Consider the following 20,254-nt stretch of genomic DNA (forward strand, 5'->3'; position numbering starts at 1 on the left):
TGCGAGGCTTCCGGGCCTTTTCCTGGGTGAGCACACACAGACACAACGTCTGTGTAGTTATGCTCTAGATGCGTACACTAAAATGGGGTGCATGTATTTGTGTGTGCGCACGTGTGTGTGCATGTCCACCCCAGTGCACGCAGACACTGCTCTGCTACCTTCCGGGTCACGACTGGGGCAGTGAGTGAGAGACTGAGCTTGCGAACACTGGGTGTCTTGCACCTTCCCACCACGCCAGCCACTCTCATCGGTTGGGTCTTTCCGGACCTTTCTCTACGTGTTTCTGTATGCACACACGTGTGGGTGGCGAAACCACATGATAGTAGGTAACAGATGCTTGGTCAGTATTTGCCGGAACCAGGACCCTGCCAGTGCCTGGGACTTCCGCCCAGGCCGTCTCCTCGTTCCTGCCTCCCAGATGAGTCCCATGCGCCCTCCCCCGGGGTCGGCAGGCAGGGACTGTTACCCAGTGCCGCGTGCCCCTGCAGCAGGTGGCCGCGCCCCAACCCTGCACACGGTCAGACAGAGTGGGCGTCCTCCCCGCCCCTGTGCAGAGCTTGCTGACTGTCAGCCCGGTGTTGCCTGAGTCCTACAGGAACAACACGGGTGCCGTCAGCAGATCCGAGATTCAGTTATGCGTTTGCTGGAAAAAGTGTAATTATTTACTAGAAAAACTGTAAGTAGCATTTGGACCTGTGGTTTTGATGGTACTGATAGGAAGTTTCCTTTTTGAATATCTTTGTATCCATAAACATGCTTGCTTAAGGGAAAAGGGGTGTGTATCGTGGGTGCACAAAAGTGACAAACTCTCGGTGTTTGGGGAAGCCCTGTCCCCGGTCACTCTGGTTTGACCTTGGGAGCAGCCAGCGGTTTCGTGCTCTGGGACCCGGGCCGGACGCTGGAGGACGGGACAGCCCCTGGGTTCCAGGCCCACGTCTGCTCGGGGCCTCGGGACAGACCTTCTCAGCACAGTGCTGTTTGCGTGAAGATGCCGTCTGGTTAATGGCATTACCCTTCAAGACTAAAGCAATTATGTGTTTTAAATTCCATTTCCTTTGTTCCTTGAAGGAAAAGTGGACAAGTCAGACTGGAACGGGCTCTGCTGATGCCAGAGTCTCAGCGCCCGTCCGAGCCTGTCGGGAAGTGAAGTGCCCCCAAGGCCAGGAGGCAGCGGCTCTCTGTGGGCAGTGAGGGCAGGAACAGGAGCAGGGCTTCAGGGACCGCTGACCTTCCGCTCTGGCCTGTGGCTCGTCACAGCGTCTGTTCACTCTGGTCACCTGGCAATGCCAGACCCTGGGTGCACTTGTCGCTCTCCTTTTGTTCTATGGAGGAGACGCGAGGCTGTGGCTTGACGGTCTTCTCACAGAGGTCTCTGGGCTCCTACAGCCTGTGCTTTTGTGTCTGTTGGGGCTTTTTAGCTTGACAAAGACGGGGGAACCAGTCCCACTAGCTTCAGCAGAAAGGGGAGTTCACTGACTGGTGTAATTGAAGAGAGAGTGGTACAGCTTCAGGGATGGCTTGATCCAGGACTCAGTATTTCACAAATCTCAATTTCCTCTGTGTTAGTGTCAGTTGTAATCAGAGTTCCTTAATCATGCACTTAGACTTAACAAACCTGTTGCTATTTCTCTGTGTCTTGACACATTTATAGTTGGGCTCAAATAGACTTGTATAACTTAAAACTCTCATAGATTGCTTGGGCTTCCCTTTTCACTCACCGGAAGGACCTGCCCGAAGTCTATCACATTAACACATCTTTCAGGGGATGCACCCCATGAAGCCCATGATCAGGGCCCGGAGTTTTCCTGTTTGTGGGAGATTATTATGCCCAAAGAAGAATGGCTGGGCCCCCTGAGACTGGGAGAGCCCCTCTTCCTCTCACGGAGGCTGTGGCTTGCCCCACCCATCACGATGTGACAATTCCAGGTGCATTAGCAGGGGACCCGGCTTCACCAGGCAGTCCAGGTTTGTGGACTTCCAGCACACACCTGGGTGGCCCCATCGGGTTGCTCAGAGGTCTGTTGTAGGTAATGTGTCCCCACCACGGGCAGCCGCCCTGTCTCCTGCGGTCTCGGCACGTGGTTCTGTTTGGAGACAGGGTCTCCACAGAGGCAGTCAGGCCACAGTGAGGGCAAAACGTGGGACCCAGCCAATGTGACTGGTGTCCTGCCGGAAAGGGGGTGTCTGGGCACAGGGGGGCCAGGCCTCAGGGGGCACACACGAAGACGGGGGCAGAGGGGGGCCTGGGGTGGCTCTTCCCTTGGAACCCCCCCTGCCCGGCGGCTGCGCGGGCCAGAGCCCTGTCTCCTTGCCCGCCGAGTCATTGTGTGGGTGGGCGCGGCAACTCAGGCGGGGACCTCCATGCCTCCAGGAGGCCCCTGGGTGAGAGTGTTAGGGGTTTTGGACCTGCTGACCAGCCAGGGCTTGTCCCTGTCACCAGTTAGTAACCAGGCAACAGAGTGTTTGCCACTGGCCATCGCTGAGGACAGAGAGCGGCAGCTGCTGGGGCAGATGTGGCTGTGGGTGTGGGGAGCGTGAGGGGCGTGTCACTGCCAGTGGGGCTTAATTTTTAACCTGCGCCCGCGGCGAACGCCCGGCTCCCGTGACGGTGCGGCTTCTAAAGAGCGGCCCCGTTGCCCTGGAGAGAAGGGCTCGCACGCTTCCTGGTTCACACCGAGGGACCCAGGCTGCGAGGCAGAGCTACGGTAGGAGCCCCATTTCCTCCCCCGAGCTCCGGCTGGAGGCTCAGACGCGCCCTGCACTTGGGACGGGAGGGGGTGTCAGGTGTCTTTGCATCTGAGGGTCTGTTTCCACAAGACTCGGGAGCCAGAGCTCCAGATGGCACGGTCGTATGGGGGGTGGGCAGCACGTCCGTCCTGGGTGGCATGGGACAGAAGCTCCTGGTTGTGATAACTGCCTTTGGGATGCGGCTGTCTTAATGGAGAGCACTCCATGCCGCCGCCACCACCATGGCTGACTGTCTGTCTGTCTGCGGTCTGTGTGGCTCCGCGGGACGTGAGCTCACGAGGGGGGCGAGTTGGCCTGATGCACTCAGTCCCTGCACCCAGGGGCCTCTCTGACGGCAGCGAGTGCAGATGTGGTTGAGTGAGTGACTGGGTGAGGACGTGGTAGGGTGAGCAAGTGAATGAACGTGTGATGAATACCGCATCCTGAAAAAACACTTTTTTCCAGTTCTGCTGATCTGGTGCCGCAATTCAAAGGTAGCTTCCTACAAAGTAATTTTTTTAAAAAGCGTAGAGACTTTGTCAACAAGCAAGCTGGTTAACACCTGGCTTTTAGACGCAGGCCCCACCCGGTCTCTGACAGTCGTCCCGGTGGGGCTCAGAGGCTGTCTGCCCCCTGCTCCGTCGCCTGCCCTCCCCCCACCTCGGGTCTTAGGGGATCACTGCAGAGTCACGCATGACTGGAACACTTCTTCCCACCCCAGTTCACGCTCAGCCTCCCAATGGCTTTCCTGTTGGAATCTTCCCTTCAAGGTCATTTACATGACAAAGCTATCAAAAATATTTCCATATCAACACTTTTGAGGAAGGCATTTTGCCTGAACTTCTTTTGAAATTCCGTCAGCCTCCAGGATGTTTGGCCAGTCGTGGTCTCGGGTCCTGTGTCCTGCTCCCTGGGCGGGGCTCCTTCGTAAAGGGCCCAGCTTGCAGCGTCTCCGAGAACGCAGGGCGGCCTGTCTGAGTGTGGGGCCCCAGACGCATCTGTGTGAGGAGGCAGTGACGGGGCGGTGGTCCCGGACGGTGGGGGGCCTTCCGGGCAAGACTGTGAGCTGCTGGCTTCCCCAGGGTCCTGGCTGCCCCAGGCAGCCATCTGCCGCTGCCGCCTCTTCCAGCCAAAGCCCAGGCAGCACCAGCGGTGAGCACCACACCCTGGAGGGGCCGACTGGGGGGCCAGGGACGCCAGCCCGGCCGCTTCTGCTGCTGTGCCCAGCACGGAAGCCGAGCTGCGAAGAGCCTCGGTTCAGTCTGAGTGGGGCAAGGAGAACAGGAGGGGACGGAATGGGAACCTGGCAGGTGACCAGGCTTCCAGGCTTCCCCCGCAGGACTGTGCGTGCATCCGACCACGGTGCACCGTGGCGGGTGGTGTCTCGTGTCTCTGGGAAGATGACGTGGGAGGCGGTGCTTACATTCGGGGGGTCGTGGCCCTGGTGTGCACGCTGTGTGTGGAGACACAGGCCTGGGTGTGGGAGCGTCGCTCAGATCCCGCAAAGACACCCGCAAACCCTTGGGCGGCAATGTTCAGCTGTGCATGGCGCGTCTGAGGAGACCTTCCCACCGGAGGTTTTGTCTTTTCTGAGTGACCCTAACCAACCGGTCACCTTCAACCCCAGCGCGCCTAGACCACCGGCTCAGTGAGGGACCTAAGGACTGCTGGGGGTCTCCCTGCCGCTGGACCACCGGCGGGGCCCGCCACCTCCAGAAGGGGCATCGTCAGGGCCCCTGCGGGGACTTTCCCGGTGCCCAGGTTCTCGGCCGAGTGCACCACCACCGGCTTTAACTGCGTCTTCACATAGAAATTGAACGAGTGAGGACCACTTCCAGCGACTTGGCCTCATGGGTCAGGCTCAGCTGTGGTTGTGTCGAGGAGCTTGAGTCAAAGGTCATGGCTCCTCGCACCGGCTCTCCTCGCTTTCAGTCATTCTGCGTTCTTGTTGACCTCGCCTGTGGGGGACTGAGGTCTGCGAGGTCTGCACGGGTCTGAACGAGGGAAGGCGCTGTGTGGCCTGGGGCTCCACCCACACAGGTCAGTCTGCAGCTTCCTCCAGGTGGAAGGAGGCACTGAAGGACCCAGTCTCCGGGCCAGAGGGCGTGCTTGGCATTTGACCCCGAACACAGGATGCGGGACGTCCATTTGGAGCTCCAGGGCTGAATGGTCACCATGGGCCTGGGTTCTGGCGAGACCCAGACCAGAGAGCCCCCTGCTTCCTCATCTGCAGAACGGGGTCTGCATGCCCGGGCTGGGTGCTGCGGGGCTCTGGGGGCGAGCACTCCCCGTGGGCGGGGGGGCGACCGCATCACAGGGCTCCCCAACCTCGCCACGCACGCTGGCCCCTGGGCGGCCCTGGCGAGGCCCTGGAGCTCAGCGCCGGTCTCATAACGAAACTCAATTAAGGACCAAGCTGGAAGCCGCACTGGGTAGCAAATTAATTTTTAGTCCATGATGCAGCTCACTTTTCAGCGTGGCGAATGTGCCACCACCCAGCAACTGCCATGAAACAGAGGGGTAGCCAACCGGGCTGGCCAGGGGCCCACGTCCTTCCCTTTGCCGGGCTGCCCTCCCCCAACCCCCACCAGCAGCGGGCGGCCTTGGGCCCCAGGGAGTGGGTGGGTCTGCCCACTTCCCCTGGAGGGCAAGAATTCTGGCGCCTCCCACTGACTCTCCAGTGAGAGATCTAAGGATGGCTGGGGGTCTCCTTGCTCCTGCGTCACACAGTGAGCCAGCCCGATGGGGAGCAGGCCGACCGCACCCTCACCCCGACACACCCGTGGAACCAGGGTGTGGTGGCCTACTGTGGGTGGAGTGAGGTCCTGCGTCTGGGTCAGGGCTGGCAGGATGGCAGGGCCCTCTGCAGGGCCCCTGAGCAGATGCGGTGGCGGGGGGGGGGGGGGGGGGGGGGGGNGGGGAGGCAGGGAGGGGCAGTGGTGTGACCGGGGTCCGTCCACAGCAGGGGCCGAACCCTGGTCACAGGGGAGGCGGCCGAGTTCTGACAGCTTAATTGACTCCTGGAGCCAGGGTGGGGGCTGGTCCCACAGACACCGTGGCCTCAGAAGGGGCAGATGCCAGGAGCCTGCGGCAGCGGGGTGCAGGCCCAGGGAGCCGGCTCCAGCGGGGCGAGGGCTGTGCTGCCAGCGAAGTGCAGGTGGCGTCTTGCCGTTCTGGCCTCTCCTGGGTGCTTTTCTGCAGCGGCCTCGCTGGGAAAGTGCCCGAGAGAGAGAGTGCGGGGGGCGTGGGTGGCTGTGTCTGGCAGAGGCGACCCGTCTCCATCAGGAACACAGACCCGCCCTGCATCCCAGAGAAGTGCCGGGGCTGCGGCTGCACGATGGCGGGGGTGGGAACCTCTTACTTTCCTCGCCTCCCCTGTCACTTGTCTTCAGCTGCAGCGCTTTAACTTTGTCTCCGGCTCCCAAAGCACGTGCTTCCCATGGACAGGAAGGGCTGCGAGGCCCGGGGCAGGATGGGAGTCTCATGGCCTTTCCCTGGGATCACCCCGCTGGTGGAGCCTGGGTGGTGCCGCAGAGGACACAAGTGGGCCCTCACTGCCGGGGGGGTGATCCCGGGGAATCAGCACCTAGAGGCGCTGTCTGGCCTCTGCTCTCTCACTGGGGGCCCCACCACCTGCTCTCTGGGGGGGGGGGTGGTAGATTGAGAGCGATCATGTGAGGTGGCATTCGGAGGTGGCTTCTGCCTTCACCCAGGTCGTGGGGGTGCTACCCTTCCAGGTGGGCTTCTGTCTGCTGGGAGCTCAGTGCCAGGCCAAGAGCCTCGCTCTGGGCACTGCCCTTTGCCGGGCCGTGTGATGGAGGAGTCCTTGGGCCCCCGTGTGGGGACCGTCCCCCCGGAGCAGATGCCCCTGTACACCCAGCCTTCCTGTGTGCTTCCTGGGGAGACGAGGAGGCTGAGCGGGCTTGCGTGGCCGGTCTGAACACCGTACAGTCAGAAGCCTGCTCCTCCGGGCCCCAGCCCAGTGGAGACTGCTTCGCCAGAGACCTGACCACACAGCTCCAGAGCCTGGGGGTGGGGACCGAAGGGGTCACGGGGACTTCTCCCAGGGAGGAGAGTGGGCCCTGGCGAGGTCTGGGACAGGAGGTATGGCGGGTGGGCTTGTGCCATGACCGGGACCTCTGCCCTGTGCAGCGGGCGCTGGGTCGCACAGGATGGGACTCCTAGAAGCTCCTGGGAGGTGACCTGCAGGGTCACAGAACAGGCTGCAGCCGGGCAGGTTAGGGGGCGCCAGTGAGGAGCCCGATAGGGCGCGAGTCCCTGGGCCACGGGCAGGGAGCACTTTGAGGAAGGGCTGAGGGGTGAGCAGCAAAGCTGTGTCCCACACGGACACTCTCCTACCAGCCTGATCCCTCTTGCCTTTCCTCGTTGGCACTTCCTGGTGGCCTCGGGGTTGTGAACTCAGAAGCCTGTGGGGGCCCGTCGAGAAGGGGGACAAGCCCATCTGGTGGAGTGCGAGGACTGGCGCGTGTACCAGCAGTAGGGCGTGGTGGGAACCTGGCCTGGGCCTGCCTTCCCTACTAACCGTGGGACATTTCAGGACGACAGCCACAGTGGCAGACGCCATGGGTGGGGTCTTGGCCAGGAAAGCGAACAGCTCAGGCTGAGCTGAGTGGAGGGACCCAGAGAGGCCCCCTTGCGGCGGGAGGGGCCGTCTGCCCTTCAGCTCTGTGGGAGCTCGCTGCCGACTCCCTCCTGCCGACTGGCCCTGCCCGCCCAGCCACATTTCTGGGCTTCTTTCCACAGGAAGGTCTTCACCTGCCGACAGAGCACCTGCCCCAGGGCAGCGGGGACACGCTGGTTCCTAATCTCTCTCCTGGTGTGACTTGTTTAGGCCTCGGCTTCCGTTTAGGGCCTGCAGCGCGCACACATGCCTCTTGGCTCCTCCTCAGCCCCATGGGCTGGCGGCGGCCTGTGCCAGCTCCGGCTCAGTCTCCGGGTCCTGCCGCCTTCCCAGCCTGGTGAGACACAGGTTTACCCACACCCTGGCCGGAGACAAGGACAGTGGGCTGCAGTCTCTTTTTGGGGTGACTCCTTTTGGGGGTGGCTCCCTCTGGAGGACGCAGCTCCTGGCTGCTGCTCAGGACCCAGATGCCCAGGGCTGTAGGGGTGGGGGGCAGTGGCTTGGGCTCTGAGGGTCAGGGCCAGCCCATGGGGACCCCAGACACATGGGCCTAGAAGCCGCAGTTCGAAGTGGCTCTCAGGTCATGTGGAGCCAGTTCTTTCCCAGGTGCAACTACGCACCTGGGTGGGAAATCGCGCGTTTCCTCCTTTGCCCCCCTCCCTCCCTTCCTGCCTCCCTCCCTCGCACGGCTGTGGGTGACATGACCTGACTTACATTCGAAGGGGTCGTTGGGAGCTGAGCCTCGGGAGGGGTGGCATCCAGGCCCCAGCAACGAGTCCATTGGCACGCGGGGTGACTTACGCACAGGCCTGACACGGCTGGCCACATATGTCGCGCTGTGGAAGGCAGGACGGAATGGCAGCTCCACTTGAGTGGGACTTCCTTCGGCAGGAAGTGCGTTTGCTGGTCCTTTGAAAGGGCCCCAGCATCGAACGTGAGCGCTGCCAGCGTGGCCCCAGTTACCAGCCACCGTTTTCATGTTTTATCCCCTGTGTAGTTTGGCGGCCTCATGAATCATTGGAGACCACCCAGACCTTTTCCTCATAACTTCTGATCCGGAAACCCAGCCCCCTGGCTTTCAGACCTGCACTTGACCTTTTCTCCCATTTTGTACTTGAGCCGGTTCAGCGTCTCCGTGCTCACGCTGCTCGTTGGGCTGCGAGATACCGCCCAGACGCCTGCGGGAGACGGGCTCAGCTGGGCACAGGGGGTGGCCAGGCGTCCGGCTCTGTGTTGATTCTGGAGAAGGTTGCCTGGTCTGAAGGGCCATGAAAAGACGAGAGCGACAGGGCGTGTCCTCCGTGTCCCCTGCGTCTGAGAGGTTTTTGAAAACCCTCCCAGGTTTGCACCCAGAGGTGGGACAGCGGGTCCTCGGCGGCAGGCTCTCCCCAGCAGGAGCGGGCTCCCAGCCCCCAGCTCGGTCCTCACAAAGGGCCTTTGGTCAGAAAGGGACTTGAGCGGGGAAGTCAAAGCCGACCGCGCGCCATCGGCACACTGAGCTCTATCTGCCGTTAGAGACCTCGGCTGGCGCTTGACCAGAGGCCCAGGGAGCTGGTCCTGCTCTGTGGCTTCCCCTGCTTTCCACATTCTCTTTGCTCTGGGTGGTGCCCAGGGGGGTTCTGACCAGCCGTTGGGCGCAGGCAGTGCCTACAGGAAGAGAGGGCACTTGGTTGCCTAGGAACATCCACCGTCCCCTTATTCTCGCCAAACGGAGCCCCAGTGTGTTTCAGCTTTCCTCTGCTCTTCCCAGGCGCCCCTGTGCCTTGGGGCCAGCAGACCCACCCTTGGGCTCCGTGGAGGGGTTGGCCCTGGGCAGGGTGGGTGAGGAGACACCCGAAGTGGTCCCTAGGAAAGGTTTCATTTCTCCTGAGCGAGATTCAAGAGGCAGCCACCCTGGCCTGTGTGGCTCAGTGGGTTGGAGGTCATCCCGTAGACCCAAAGGTCATGGGTTCCATTCTCAGTTGAGGCACATAGGGTGTGAGAAGGCAACCAATCGATGTTTCTCTCCCCTTCTTTCTAAAAGCAGTGAAAAGGTGTCCTCAGGCGAGTGGCAGGCTGTCGAGCTGGACCGTCTCAATCACAGCTCGCGGGGATCTGGTAGTGGGGAGGGGGGAGGGGGCACACAGGGTGGGCCTCTGAGCTGCTTTAGATTGGTTTTCTGTTTCCTGTGGACAAATTCCACTCTCTCAAGGAGTCCGTAGACTGTTTCTTGTGGGTGAAGCGCTCTCCGTTCCTCAGAGGGTGGCTCTGAAGTAATTGGATACAGTCCAGCGTTGGGTCAGACACAGACGGCTCGTTTGTCAAGTGTCGGGGAGAGGGGTCACAGACTCGAGGAAGGCCCACGGACGCCGTCTCACAGACCAGAGGCCCCGGCGCGTCCTCGGGCTTTGGTGGGTCCGCAGTGGTCTTATTAGGTCCTTTCCTGCGTGTGAAACGTTTTCCACTGTGAGTGCGTGTTGCCGTACGAACCAGAGAAGGTCGTGCATAGAAAGTCAGTGTGGGTGTGTCGAAGACACTCTGCGGTCCTGGAGAGGGGGGGCCGGCGTCCCCGAGTCCAGCACAGGGAAGGGGTTGTGGTGCCTGTGAGGTTGAGAATTAAGACAGGGCGGAGACCTTACCAGTTGCTTCCACCACTTTCTGAAACTTTTCTTAAAAAAAAAAAGATTTTATTTGTTTGTTTTTAGAGAGAGAGGGAGGAAGGGAGAAAGGGGGAGAGAAACATCAATGTATTGATTGGTTGCCTCTCACATGCTCTTAGCTGGGGACCTGGTCCCCAACCCACACGTGTGCCCTGACTGGGAATGGAATCGGCGACCCTTCGATTTGTAGTCCGGTGATGAATCCCTGAGCCACAGCAGCCAGGGCTCAATAAGACTTTGCATGGGACAGAGTTGATGAGCTGTTTCCGGCAGCCCCACCCCCACGCAGGTCCCTGACTCGCCGTCTCTCCGGATCGCAGAGGTGTGGGACGTCCACCAGAGACTCACGGCTGCCCAGTGACCGAGACGCCCTGTGGACTTGGACCAGGTGGGGCACCGTGCCTTGGACGAGGCGGACGTGGGCTGAGGGGCTGGGGAAAGACCACAGACCCTGTGGGGAGCATAGCTCTCTGCCATTTGAACTTGGAGCCATCCTTTGGAATTAAGCCCACAGGCCTGGCCTCGCTGCATGAGCTCTTGGCCCTGCCCTCAGCAGGCACTTTCGTAGTAAAGGACGCTTTGTGCCATGGAGGACACTCGAGTGGCAGGGTACCACCTTGCTCGACCCAGTGGGAAGAGGTTCGTCTGCCGCTGACTGGTGGGCTGGTGCCTCCCTGCCAGGGGACACCAGAGCCCCGGCAGCCCCTGACCTGACACGGGGCCTCCCTTGCACTGGGGGACACTTCCTGTTACAAATCAGTCACGGAACAAACCCCTTTGCTGTGTAGGTGGCCCAGGCCCGGGGCTGAGAGGGACCCTGCCTTTCCGGTGGCTGCGTCTGCACCCAGAGGCTCAGGGGGAAGGTGCTGGGCCCTGACCTAGAAGCCAGGGGAAGGGGCCGGGAAGTCATTTCTCCTGGGTCCTTGGTGGTTGGGTCGCTTTTTGGTTGGTGGTGTTGGCAGCAGCTCCAGCCACCAGCAATCTTGAGTCTGTGCTGGGACGCAGCTGCCTGGTGGCACAGGAGAGCAGGCTTGGGGGCAGACTGCCAGTGTGCAGTGTCGGGTGAGGGGCCCCTCTCTGTCCTCGGCTTCCTGCTGGCAGAATGCGGACGGCCCGGTGCACAGGCTGTTTCCTGCACCAGCGTGGAGGCAGACAGGCTCAGGCCAGACGCTGGGCCTGGGCTCACGGGTGTCGTCCCCTGGTGTTCCAATTTCTCCCGCTGGGCAGAGGGCAGACGGGAGAGAGGATAGTGGCCTTCCCACCCAGGTCCCTCTGCAGTGACCCCAGGAGGACGAGGGTCACATTCGTTGTTTCTGGGGGGTGAGGACTTCACTGTATGAATTCGCACGGAATGTGGCTGTTTTGGAAGGGCCAGGGCCCTGACGCTCAAAGAGGCCAAGCGACCTCCGAGTCCTGTCCCTGGGGTTCCAGCAGGCATGACTCACGCTCCACGGCCTGGTGCGCTGGATCCCCACACGCCCACCTCTACTCCTCTCATCCTGCCCTGCAGCCCCCGTGCAAGCCTGTGCCCTGCTCCCTGACTCCCTGGTGGGGGGGGGGGGTTGGGGATTTCCTCCCCCTCACCAGGTGCTATGTTTTTGGCGGGCCTGTATCCCCCAGGCTCCAGATGCCCTTCCTGTCCAGTCCCTCAGACATAGCCGGTGATGGCCTCCCCTTCCTGGGCTCAGGGTGCTGGGCTCTGGGGGGGATGTTCATCTGCACCCCCCTACGTGGTTCTTTCAAGGCTCTGGCTCCCAGCTGTTTCCAGACAGCAGCCTGTTGGGTGCTGCTTCCCAAGGCAGTTGCTCCTCGAGGTTGAATCCTAGGAGAAGGATGATGCAAATTGCCGGCATGGAGAGGGGGTTTCTGGCGGCCACTAAGACAGCACCTGCAGTGATTGGCTGCGGGTCCGCCCACAGCATGGACAGGTGGGCTGGCCACCCGCGCCCCTCCTTCAGCCCATGGATGAGACTCGTGTGCCACCAGTGATTTAAACACATGCAGCAAAAACCTTCTTTTTAAAAACAGAATCCCTCGCAGCTGGANGGCCTCCCCTTCCTGGGCTCAGGGTGCTGGGCTCAGGGTGCTGGGCTCTGGGGGGGATGTTCATCCGCACCCCCCTACGTGGTTCTTTCAAGGCTCTGGCTCCCAGCTGTTTCCAGACAGCAGCCTGCTGGGTGCTGCTTCCCAAGGCAGTTGCTCCTCGAGGTCGAATCCTAGGAGAAGGATGATGCAAATTGCCGGCATGGAGAGGGGGTTTCTGGCGGCCACTAAGACAGCACCTGCAGTGATTGGCTGCGGGTCCGCCCACAGCATGGACAGGTGGGCTGGCCACCCGCGCCCCTCCCTCAGCCCATGGATGAGACTCGTGTGCCACCAGTGATTTAAACACATGCAGCAAAAACCTTCTTTTTAAAAACAGAATCCCTCGCAGCTGGAAGCCAAGATGCACAGGCCTTGAGCCCCAGTCAGGATCGAACACAAGCTGCCATTCGTTTCACCTCCCTCGCCTCCCGAAGTTCCAGGGGGCAGAGGAGCTCACCTGGGTGCCCGGTGGTTGCCAGGACAACCGCCAACGTCCCCGCTGGCGCAGCTTCCTCTTTGTGCGTGCACTGAGCTGGCTGCTGGAGGCGAGGCTCCAAGAGCCGGCCTTCTACCGCGGTCGCCCCAAACAGATCCGGAGATTGCGAACTTTTGCCCGACTCGGTGCGTTGTTTGTGCGCGCTCTGCCCCCCTCCTGCCTCCAGTTTACGGGGCTGGCTTTTGCATGGGAAGCTTTTGTGTCTTTGCTGTTTTATATAGAAATCCTTCCAAGGTCAAAGTTACAGAAACAGAAGGAAAAACACCTCCCCTACCTCAGTGGCTGCTGGTTGAATAGCTCACTGCCCCACCCTGGGCTAGGCCCTGCGTTAACTTTTCACACATTTAGAGTCTTTGTGTGGGGATGGATACATTTAGGCGTTACTGTTCTCGGTGATACACTCCCATCTCTGCCCTCAAAGGAGATGCAGTGGTGTGTGCTCAGAGCTGCCTCTGTGAGCCCGGGGGTTTTTAAGTGCACCAAACTCCCGAGGCTCTGTGTCCAGGACAGGGAGCAAGCAGTGTGTGAACAGGACCCCTCCAGCCCCTCTTTGGTCTAATCCCCGCCGTAACAGAGCTGAAACAGCCTTTTGGAAGTCTTTTCCTGCTAGCCCTTTATGCTGAATCTGGGTGTTCAGTAGACGTGGCTTCCTGCTTTGCCTCACAGGAGCAGGTGTAACCCAGGCCACCAGGGAGGTGGTGGCTCCGTGCCCAGACCCTGGACCAGGCTGCCTGGGGTCCCAGCATGTGGCCTTGGGCAAGCCGCTGGGCACGTGTGCCCGATGACGGAAGTGGGATCTAGGAGCTCTGCTCACAGCGCCCTTGTTTTCCTGGTCATTCCCAGGTCGCAGTAACTCTCACTGAGACTGAGTCTCACTGAGACTGAGACTGAGGTTGGTCCGGTCGCTTCAGCCAGACAGCGTCTTGCATCCACGTCTGTGACCACAGACATGAGCATCCGCGTCGGCCCATCTTTGCTTCCCGTCAGTGTTTTGGGACCTCAGGAACTCACTGAAGATGCCCGAGGACGGGACATAGGGAGAGCGACCTGTAGTGTGTTTTGAGCACTCGCGTGGGACAGACACTTTTCTGAATTAGGTCATGTGTGCCCCCAAAGCCTATGGGGTGGGTGACATGGAGGGAACTGCAGCTCACGGTGGTTGTGACTGGTCCCAGGTCCCACCACTGGGAAGGGGTGGCAGGGACCTTGGGGCTCCTGTGTCTGTCCCAGTGTCCCTGTCCTCATTCTCATGTGGACTCCCTCTTTTTGTCTCCACTGAACTCTCAGGATCAACAGGGTAACAGACTGTCCTGTGTTCCACCATGGGACTTGGGGCTGTCTGTTGGACGTGTGGGTGACCACCAGTGCCTTTCCTCCCTGGAGATTTTCCTGTGCCCTCGAGAACCTGGAGTCCTTAGCTCCCATGCACACCAGTGGTCTGAGCCCACCACCAGCTGGTGAATCTGAGCGCAGCTTCCCCTCAGGGTCTCTGCCTGGGCCAGAGGATGGGAGGGACAGAGGTCTGTTAGGGGCCCAGCATCACCACTTGGTGGCTTAGTTTTTAACCCTAACCTTCACATTATATGTGTTAAAATCAGGGTAATGATGGCAATACCTGTTTTAAAAGATGGTTGTAACTGTGAAGGAGAAGCTGTAGCTAAGGCGTGTTGCAGCTGGCACCCAGAGGCGTTCAGTCTGTTAATTATCATAATGTTAATGTGCGTATGAGTTTGTCAAATGCCTCTTTGGTGCGGGGGAATCACTCGCATGTTGTCCTTTATTTTTCTCTGTGTTTTCCCCAAATCGGAGTCGACGCTCTGTACCATTTGCTCAGAGGCCCCTGTTGCCACAGGGCAGAATGGCCAGGCTGCTGTTGAATCAGCACCTTGGATAGAGCACGAGGCCGGTCGGCACTGTGTCGTTTCTCATCAGTTTCAGTCCCCGCGGTCAGAGCCTAGTGGGTACTTTCCCCTCACTGACTTGTCACTGATTTTTATACCAAACTGGCAGAAGCAGGAAGCGATCGGCTGTGAGAACATGACCTTACTCTCTTAATTCCTCGTGTTGGGATTGATGATGCCGCCTCAGCCTCACCAGGGCTTTCCTGACGTTGAGTCTGAGCGAGCACTGGTTTGGCAAAGAGCACTCTTGTCACTGGGCTGGCCATCATCGTCATCGCCATCTCCGTTATCACCTCCTATTTCGTTTTAGACGCCAGCCTCGTCCCAGCTCACTGCCATTGTGTAGTTTGTCTCGGAAAACACTTTCCTCTGCTCATTCCATCTCATGGATGTGTTCACTTACCGGGTCACTTTGGGGAAGAAGAGATTCTTGGTGTCAAAGGTGGCTCAGCTCACGTGACTGCTCTGTCAAGGAAGAAAGTTTTCTGTGGAGCCTGTGCACACCGCCCACCCCCACCTCCCCGACCAGCCGGGGTTGTTCCAGAGCCTGTGGGCTTCCTGAGTTGCCCCCGGAACACACAGTCAGTGTGTTGTTCTCTCATTTCTTGAGAGCTCTCTCACTGATTTTCTGTCACTGCCGTGCCTCAGCCTCGTGCTGGTGGCCACACCGTTCCGAAGCAGTGATCGGCACCGCGGCCCTCGCCCCGTCTGACCAGTGCCGTGGCCGTGACGTGTGTAGATGGTCCCTGGGAGGCTCATTGTTTACCTTGATGAAGCTCTGACGGGTGAGTTTTCCTGTGCACGTGAGCAGCTCGCAAACTCCGTGCACACAGGCGACGTTGGCTCAGCGGGCAGAACGTCCCTCTGTGACTTCCTGCTATGGACTCCCCCGCCTTTGTTCCCCTTCCCCTCCTCATGCTAGACCGACCGGTTGCCTGAACACTGTCTTCATGTGTGCCCCTGAAGGCTCTGGGGAGCAGGCAGGGCATGGTTTATAGGTCATTATGTGTTGTATATGATAAGCAGTCTGTGGCCAGTCACATTTTATGCAGAAATTCAGCTCTGAAGTTGGCAGAAAAAGTGAGCCTGGACAACCTTTCAGCGGCAGCAGCTTGGAGAGGCTCCACAACGTCAGGGCCACGGACAGGGCACTCTGGGGTTTTGGGGGGTCTGCTTTCCAGCTCCCTCCAGGCTCCCCCAAGACTGTGATCCCCTCTCTCCCCGCTCTCCTCCACTCACTCCACCCCACCCCTGCCTTCACGCTGCAGCCCCTCCCGGAGCCCTTTCAGGAAGAGAGAGACTACCCGGCACACCACCTGGTGTGTCTCTCCAGGTCGACTCTGACGCTTTTCATCGTACGCTGTTACAACTGGGACGATCACATCACCCTTGTACCAGTGGTTAGAGTGGCCTCTCACGCCACGATGACAGACTCTGGGCTGTGTGTGCGCCTAGTGCGGTTATGTGTTTAGAATTCACAGTGTGATTGTGTGGGCCAGGGGTGAAGGTGGTCTGTAGAGCTTTTGCAGCGTTTGTGAACCATGAGCCAGAGTGAGTGAGCAGGCGGAAGGGAAAACAGGAGCGGTGCAACAGTTCAGAGCTCCGCCTGCTGCAGTCTGATGTGTCGGACGGCACTTCGCTGTAGCCTGTCGTCCTCTGCAGTGAGGACAGTGACCTTGGCAGTCAGCTGGAAGCGGACTCGGGGTCCCTGTGACCGGGTCGCTCAGATACCTGCAGACTCTGCTCCTTAAGCACCTGTGGTGTCCCTGGGCTCCCGTTTTGCACGAAGTGCCGTGCACGCTGGCCTGGCTGTTTCCCGTGATCTCAGGGCCGTTGGGATGGCCCAGCCAACATTTCTGCCCTGGCACCACTGCCACACCCTGGGTGGCCATCTGCCACACCCACGGGGCAGGGGTAGGCATTCTCCCCCATGTCCAGGGTGTCCAGGGAGCCCAGCCGACCTCACACATGTCGGGGATTTTTGTGGGCAGTGAACTGAGCTCACACATCAGGGAAGAATGCCTTCCTTTTTCCTTGGGAATCTCCCTCTGAGAAAGGGGCATCTTCCCGCTGCAAGGTGGGTCTGATTAGTGCTCCTGATGGGGAAGGGGCTGCCCTCAGAGGACCCAGGGGCCTCCGTGAGCTGCCCTGGGGAAACCCTGCAGAAGTCCGCCCTGGCTTCCTTAACGGAATTCCATCGGCTGGCGGCTCACATGACAGGAGCTTCTCTCTCCCACTCCTGGGGGCTGAACCCAGTGCTGTGACCACGTCCCTGGGGATGGGACCCCCTGTGCTCCTCCCCAACTGAGAGCCTTTACAGGGGCAAATAGCACGTGTAGATGGACAGAGCGAGAGGCTCATATCTGTTGGGCGAACCACACGGTCTGCCTCAGCTCCGATGGGCATTCCCTCTCTTTTGGGCTCCTTTCGGCAGCTGCTGTGGTCTTGAAGTGTGGGGTGGGGGCTGTTTGTTAGGAGGACCGTTTTGGCTTCAGCAGTTCTCCTGTGACCGGCCCCTGGAAGTGGGGTTGGCACCCTGAGTGACGCTGTGCTTCCAGTTCAGGCAAACTGCGCTGGGAAGAAACCGGGACGTTTCTCTGGCTTCTCGTGGTGGCACTGCGGCACCTGGACCGGGTGGAGATCAATCTTGGGAAGACTGATTCATCAGCTCAGCAGTTGGCCTGGGATCATTGGGAGGGACCGTAAATGGAGTAGAGGAATGTGATGTTTCTGCAGCCACCGGCAGCTGGGGGCGGGGTTAGCCCTGTTCTTCCCGACATTGCTTCCTCACCAGCCACGCTTCTCGGAGAGGTGCCAGGAGAGGTCACAGCAAGAGCTGGGTGGCTGGCCGGCAGCAGGAGGTGGAAGCTGTGGGGAGATGGTGGGGTGGGACCACACCTTGAGCCTCGGTCACATGCAGGGATGTGGGCCTGGGCCCCAGGAGGACTGTCCTGTCTGACAGGCTCGGCCTCCGGTCGAGTTATGTCCCCAGACCCCAGAAGCTCACCCAGGGCGGTGATGCCACAGTTGGCCGTGTGCTTTCCCTGAGAAAGACAAGGATGCCTGTGTGACTAGGGGACCATCTCAGAGGCAGGGAGGTGACTGTCACATCCAAAAGCATTTTCCTGCAGGTGGGGGAGTTGTCCCCCGCCCCCACGGGAGAGGAATGTGCACCTGGCTTCCTTGTGTATCATCCCCGGAAACACTGTGGGCGCAAAGGCTGCAGGAGCTCCGGGTGCTGTGGCCGAGGGCGGGGAGGGCTGAGTGGGGCCCGGGATGGGTCTGAGAAGAGCTGGGGATCTGAGGCGGGGGGCCGGGGGGGGGGGTACTTGCTCCTGCGGGAGGAGCCTGAGCCCTGAGAACCTCCACCCCTTCCCTCTTCGAACGTGGATGGGGCATGAGGCCGGGGCACTCGCCCGCAGGGTGCCCACCCGCAGGGCGCTCTGGAGGTCTGGGGGACCCCAGAGCCTTTCTTGTCCCTTTTGCATGGAGGTTCTTCCTCCATCTCTCTTGGGGAGGACCCCCGGTCACTGCTGATGTCATTTTCAGGTCATTTTGCCACTTTCCTTTCCTTGGGAAAGGAAAATCACCCCGTGACCTCCTTGTCGCCGATTTTGCTGGCTCTCTTTAGTAGGTTGAACTTTCTTTATGTTTTTTTGAATTTCTGTTCTCGGACCCGTCCTAGTGGGAAGTGTTAACCCCACTGTGTCCTGCTGGGCTCACCCTGTCTTACCTCTTTGAAGTTACTGTCCCACAGCCTGGCGCCCCTGGTGTGGAATCAGGGCTTGTCCCTCTGGCCCTGAGCCCATGCCCCAGGTGGGCATATTGTGTATAGGCTGGAGGCCTGGGAAACGTCACCTCCTGTGTTCTGCTTTCTCTTGGGGCTGGGGGTCGATCTCAGGTCTCAGCCTCGGCTGGCTGTGAGCTTTGCTTGGGTCCTGGGCTCAGGGGACCTTGCTGAGTCCCACCCGTCCTGCCAGAGGGACTCCTGGACCTCTCTGCCTGTGTCTGGACTCGGAGTCTGAGTCCCCACAGACTTCTGTCTCGTTTTTGAGCAGGACAAACCTCCAGAACATTCCTCCAGGGCTTTTCGAGGCTGCTTGTTAGGAGCACTGTGGGGCGCGGGCCGGGCGAGGCTCGACGGACTCCACTTGGTGAGCAGTCCTGCCATCTCTTTGGGGCACGGAAGTGCAGGGCGGGTGAGCACGTCCCGGGTGAGTGACGTCGGCCTGCTGGGCTCCCCGCTACGCGCTTGTCACGTGTCGTGCTGTTCTTACAGTGTCACGGTGAGGCGCCATTACCGCCCTTTTGTAGAGCAGGAGGCCCAGGGCCCAGAAAGGAGAAAGACACCGGCCCCACGGGCCACAGCTGCGAACTCAGTCGCCCCAGCCCGGGTCTGGGTTCAGATCAGACTCTTGCCTGCCATCCCACACCACACCTCGCCTCGCCTCTGTGAGCTGGGGAGTCCCTCACGGTGCCCTTTTCTTTTGTCCTAGGAAAATGAGCAGAAGGACGCTGCCCAGGGAGCGGCTCACCTGAGACCCCAGCATGCAGGCCTGCCCTCCAGGGCCCAGCAGCTGGACCAGGTAACTCCCACTCCCATCAAGCCACCGGGAGATGGGGCGGCCGGGCGGGGACCTGCAGTCCAGCAGTTGTGCTTCTGGGTTGGCACATCCTTGTTCATGGCAACACCGTCCCTGTAGCTGGGCCGTGGGGCAGTCCGAGTGTCCACCAGTGGGTGAAGGTCCGCCCACACCATGGAAGGGGACTGACCCTCAAAGAGGAAGGGGATCGGACACCTGCTGCCCAGGGATGAGCCCTGAGGACATGTGATCGGTGACGTCAGCCAGACCCACAGGGAGAACCGGTGCCGAGCCCACTCCTGTCAGGGGCCCTGCCACGGCTGAGTCGTGGGGACGGAGAACAGACGGTGGGAGCCGGGGCTGGGGCTCGGGGTTTAATGGGGACAGCGTCCGCTGGGACGACGGAAACCTCTGGGGACAATGGTGACAGGTGCACGACAGTGTGAACGTGCTTGTGCCGAGGAGCTGTGGACCCACATGTGGGTGGGATGGCGAACTCCAGGGTGTGTGTGTTTTGCCACATTTCAGTGGGCTCTGGGTGCCCTTTCCCCCACAGTCTGCAGCCCCCGCTCTCTCTGTCCTCTGTCCTTCCCACACCTGCTCTGGGGACAGCCCCACCCGACGCGGATGCACTCACGAGAGCTGTGCACGTGCAACACAGCTGGTGACTTTCTCAGCCCCGTGGCATTTTCATTTCAACGGGAGCGAAAGGGGGAATGGCGGCGGCGATTCCAGCAGGGGGTGTGGGAGCTGAGTGCGGGGAGGGCCTCTGTCTCAGACCGCTCCTGTGCTTCTGTCTGCTGGGGAGTGTGGCCCCACTGTGGAGTGGTGGTCCCAGCCCGTGGGGACAGAGGGAGCAGAGCGCTGGTCAGCGTGGAGGTTGGGAGAGGCCTGAGGTCGCAGTCTGAGACCAGGGCAGGGCGTGCGAGCGCAGGCGCAGTCAGGTGCAGGTGCCGGAGTGGTAGTTCCTAATGTGCCCCCGTGTTTGGGCGGCGCCCTGATTCCTGGGGCAGGCCATTCGGTTCACGGCCTGCACGCCTGTGACCTGTGACCTCCTACCTGCCGGCCGGTGTTCCAGGTCCAGGTACGGATGAACAGCTGCTGTAAACAATGGCCGCACGCTCAGCAGCTGTCCATCCGCTTCATCATTGTGTTAGTGGGGAAGGGATGGTGTTTAGGGG

At 60.3% G+C, this 20,254-nt stretch overlaps 1 protein-coding gene across 1 annotated transcript in view; it reads left to right on the forward strand.

Annotated features, from left to right (window-relative positions):
* RIMBP2 (RIMS binding protein 2) overlaps positions 1-20,254 on the forward strand; it is a 99,380-nt gene that overhangs the window by 29,834 nt on the left and 49,292 nt on the right. The window contains exon 2 of the mRNA XM_037051866.1: positions 18,987-19,076. The gene's annotated coding sequence lies outside the window, so the exon portion shown is untranslated. The remainder of the gene's footprint in view (positions 1-18,986; positions 19,077-20,254) is intronic.

Source organism: Sturnira hondurensis, unplaced genomic scaffold (assembly GCF_014824575.4).
Source record: "Sturnira hondurensis isolate 20B ecotype Veracruz unplaced genomic scaffold, ASM1482457v3 Scaffold0007406, whole genome shotgun sequence".
In the NCBI taxonomy this organism is placed as follows: domain Eukaryota; kingdom Metazoa; phylum Chordata; class Mammalia; order Chiroptera; family Phyllostomidae; genus Sturnira; species Sturnira hondurensis.